The following is a 4,882-nucleotide window of genomic DNA, read 5'->3' on the forward strand; positions in this document are numbered from 1 at the left end:
TTGTTATAGAACAAAACTGGAAATAACTTAATTATTAGGGAAGTAGACAAGTTGTGAGATATTTGTGAGCTAGAATCCTCATGGAGAAGTTAAAATGTGTGAATTAGATCTATATGTATAAATGTGGACGAGCTTGAATTTAGACTGTAGTTTGAAGCACTTATGGCTTCACCACCCACACGCGCTCATGGGCCCTGTGTGCACGTGTGTGCGTGTGTGTGTCTATATGTCTCAAAACTACAGAAAGCACCTTGAGTCAGGAGGGAAGGTATTCTGCAATATTTTGTTGCTTTTACATGAATTTAAAACTTCTGAAGTAAACATGACCAGGTCTCAACATTTATAAGTTCCGACACTGTTGTCTGCTATGGTCTGTACTTTTCTATAGTTTTAAAACTTTAAATGGGGGCAAAAAAAAAAACCCCACAAAGGACAACCAAGGAAATTAACTGAAAAAACAAACAAACAAACAAACAAAAAAACTATTAAAAACATGCGGGTGAATTTGGAGAAAGTGGCAGCTCTTGCTACTGCCAGAACAGTGCAGGGCCCTGGCCAGGCTGGATCTCAGGGCTTCACACTCACGGACTTGCCCGGCCCACGACTGGGTCTGAGTTTGCAGTGGCTCCTGGCTGACCTTGGGGGATGGCACCCATGGGTATCCTGGATTATAGAACTGCTCCTTTAGGGCACGCAGGCTCTCAGTTCGGGTCCAGCTCTGGCCTCTGGGCAGCCTCTCTGGTCCCTAGCCCACCCTCATCCAGGAAGCTGCTTGGGGATCTGGTGGTTGTGGCCCCAGCCATGGTCAGCCCTGTCCACTCCCACCCACACCAGGCTGCAAAGCCCAGACCAGCTGAGAGCTCTCTGAAGCCCTCCACAAGTCCCTCCTGTCTGGGCTGAAGGAGAAGCTGGGTTTACACTAGAGCTATAAAAATAACAGCCCACATTTATCTTATGCTTAGAATCCACTGTCATCACCTGGTTTACCCCTCGCAACCACCAGGAGACTAGGACCCCTCACAAGGGAAATCCATGTTCCTTTTACCCCAAGCAAGACCCAGGAACAAAGAAAGGACCCAGAACAGACAGGCAGATGGGGAAAGGCTGGGGAAACTATTATTTTGACATTTTTTGCTTTTGTCCCTGACACATGGAAGTCAGGGTGAGCTCATATCTGAGTGGTGATAAGAATGAGTGGTCCCCCAGGGCTGGCCCCCCTTCCAGGCTTGGGAGCTCCCTCCTGCCTTGGGAGGAAGGGCCTGGGGGAGGGAAGGAGTTGCCCTGGGGTAAGGAGAGGTAGGGTCCAGGCCAGCACTGTTAAGTGATGTAGGCACTGCACTGTGTCCTAGGTTGTCACCTGGTGGGCCCCTCGCCTTCCAGCTCTGGTCCTCCCTCCTCACGGCCCCATGGCATGGGCACCCAAAGGCTTCACCTGACCCTTGTCCCCGGCTGGCCTACTCAGGTCTCAGGGGTGGAGGCAGGAGCTGGTCTCTTGACTTCTAACCAACACTCAGCATGAACAGAAATAAGTTCCAGGAACCCACCCAGCATCCTGCCATGAGCTCCACAGCCCATGACACTCCCTGGATTCTAAGAATTCCGTGGTCACGTCTGTGGTTTCCTGCTGGAGCCCATCCATGTTTGCACGTCAAAGTGTAGTGATGATGGAGCTGGGGTTGCCTTTCTGGGCCCTGCACCTCCCCCCCCCCAACCCACACGGCTGGACGGGGAGCCCCGGAGGTGGCCGAGGTCCTTCTGGGGCTGGCACCCTCCCTCTGTCCAGCACTGGCTCCTGCCGTGCCCCCTGCAAACATTTCTCGGACCACCCGTGCTCATTCCCACCTTCACACTGTGCTCTTGCGGGTCCCCCTTCCCAGGATGACTGTCTTCTGGGCCAGAGGCCGTGCGCAGAGGCCACATCCCACCGGACATCTGCTTGTCTGACTGCCCCTGCAAGAAGCCAACTCTCGCATCTCCGACAGCATCTCATTTACATGCCTGGTGTCTCAGAGCGAAGCTGTGAGAAATAAATCTGTCAAATCCATGTCAGTATGCTCAAATTTGTTAGAAACAGTCACCATCATCCTTGGGAAAACAAGGTTGAGCTAAAAAGAAAAAGTATTCAAACAAGAAAAACAGGGCAGTTGAACACCAGCAGATGTTCTATTAGTACCTGCAAATCGTTTTGCAAAATCCGGGTGAAGACCCATGTTTGGTCTTGCACAGGTTTGGAAGCTCTGAAGTGGAAAGTGGAAGGTAGAGCAGGTCAGCTCCAAGTCAGGGAGGCCTCACTCCGGGCATAGGCTGCTCCTTCCCAACCCAGCTACCCAGGGCAGTGGGGGAGGCCTGAGTGAGCTTGGTGCTGGGCCAGAGGCCTGCCCAGCCCTTCTCATTTTCAGACTCCTGTGGGTCTGCCTCCTGGGGGCTCAGGGCCGAGAGGGCAGCCGTCACATGTCCTGGGTCTGCTCCTGGCAACCAGGCTTGTGCATCAGCAAGATGGGTCAACCCTGCGGACCCCACTCACCTCACAGAGTCTGAAGTTAGAAACCATCCAGGTGAGAATGAGGGTGGGAGGTCCTGGGGGCAGAAGCTGTTGTGTCGTCTGTATCTCTGGACCCTGGAGATGCCCATCCCATCCTAGGTGCTCGATAGATACGTAGTTGCTGATGCGTTTATTCAGCAAATAGTTATTCAGCACAGGTGCCAGGCATGGGACTGCGGCCAGTGGCCGACAGGACAGACACAGCCCTGCCCTGGGAGCTGGTGTTCTAGTGGGCGAGCCAGACCCATAAACAAGACAGGTCAGCAGGAGGGGTCCCTGAGAGAAGAGGCCCCAAGGCACAGGAGGACCCCTGCCCTGTGAGGTTCCAGTGACGTGGACATGGAATCAGCCAAGGCAGAGAGCCGGGGATAGGAGGCATGACCCGTCTCAGCTGTGGCCTTCTTGAAATTCTTAAAATTTTACTTTTGGACTTGTGTTCTCTGAGTGAGGTTCTGGAATAACGGAGCACGCATGATCGGGGGAGACGTGAATACGTGTGCAGCTCCACCCGCATTTGCCTTCATGAAGCCTCACGAGCACAGGGTGCTGGTGGACGGTGTGTGGGGCCAGTGATCCACTGAGGACAAGGAGAGCTTGTCACATTGACGACTGAGTAAGGGTGGCGGTGAGACCCAAGGGGCCATGCTCTGTTAGAATCCGAACGTGCTCGGCACTGGAGGGGTAAGAACCCCAAACAAGGAGCCCATCGTGTCCTTCTCTCTTGCGTCACTTCCTGTATCAGCCAACCACTTGGATGAAAAAGATGACAGAAGGAGAAGGACTTCCTGGGACTTCCCTGGGGCTCCAGTGGTTAAGACTCTGTGCTCCCAATGCAGGGGGCCCGGGTTTGATCCCTGGTCAGGGAAATGGATCCCACATACCGCAACTGAGAGTTTGCATGTTGCAACTAAAAAAATAATAAAAAAAAAAGATCTCGGATGCCACAATGAAGATTGAAGATCCTGTGTGCTGCAACTAAGACCTGGCAGAGCTAGCTAGCTAAATAAATAAATAAATAAATAAATAAATAAATAAATAAATAAATAAACAAACAAACAAACATTAGAAAAAAAAAAGGAGAGGGACTTCCTTCCTCTCCAGTAAGCTGAGGGTGAGGGTGTTGGTAGAATGTGTCCTGGTGTCAAGAAGTAAAATTAAAACAGTTGTTAGTTGTGCAATGCGTTTGCACTGCTCTGATGAGAATAAAATACACATGCATGTACAAGCTATAGAAATTTCAGTGATTCTGCATATCAGTTAAATGCTCTTATATTTGCATTTAAAGCTGGCATTGAATAGTAGAAAAGTGAATGATAAAATTCATGATAATAATTAAAATCTAATAGCTTTCCTAGAATGACATTAAATAGCAAATTAAAACACTGCAAAAGAAAGGAAGATGGAGAAAGAAAGGAAGACGTTTCCCATTTCAGCACTTTTAGCCTCATGTTTTCCTTGCCCTTTGAACGTGGGGCCCACATTTCACTCTGCACTGAGCCCGGGCGAATGTTGTATCCGAGCCTCGGTGCCTGCAAAGGGCAGATGGGAGGATGTCGGGGAGAAGGGGGTGGTCACAGAAGAGGCTGGGCCCGGTGTGGTCTCGGGAAATGGTGGCTGCCCACCAGGTGTGGTCACTGCAGGGAGGAGGGGCAGAGTGGAAGGGGACCCCCTCCAGTGTCCCATTCGGGGCCCTCTCAGGGACAGCCTGGGAGTCCGGGTGCAGGACGGAAAGCGAGCAGCCCCCTGCCGGGAGTCAACAAGAACAGCTTTTGTGCATCAGGCCTCCATGCAACATTTAGCTTGAACACAGTTCTGAGGCTAAGAAGTGTGTGGAGGCCTGTGGAGAAGGCAACCCCTGGGCCGAGTTTAGGACTGGCCTTGAGCCTTGCCAACCTGGAACCCAGAGCTATCTGGAGGCACGGGATACCCCTCCCCACCGGGGTCTGTGGGAGCTGCGGTTATGGGAAGCGGTTTGATTTCACACCTAGGTCCACCCCCAGCCGGGAGGCAGTCTTCGCCCTGAGTGGGGTCTGCCTGCGAGGAAGGTCCAGCATCTCTCCTTTCACTCATCAGCCCTGCTCTGCACCCCGGGCTGGAAGATGATGGCCTATCTGGTGTCTGGGGAGGCCTGCCTTCCACTTGAAAGTGTGGATGATTAAAGCCGAGGCTGGTGGTGATGGAAGTGGCTCCATTAGCTCCAGGGGAAAGCGGCACATGGTTTTTTCCTTGTGCGCTTGCTGTAAGCCCTCCTCAGGGGTCACACACACACACACACGCACACACGCACACACACACCACCCTGGGACCTTGTGTAATGCTAACAGCACTCTGTGAGGTCAG

Source organism: Hippopotamus amphibius, chromosome 5, assembly GCF_030028045.1.
Source record: "Hippopotamus amphibius kiboko isolate mHipAmp2 chromosome 5, mHipAmp2.hap2, whole genome shotgun sequence".
In the NCBI taxonomy this organism is placed as follows: Eukaryota; Metazoa; Chordata; class Mammalia; order Artiodactyla; family Hippopotamidae; genus Hippopotamus; species Hippopotamus amphibius.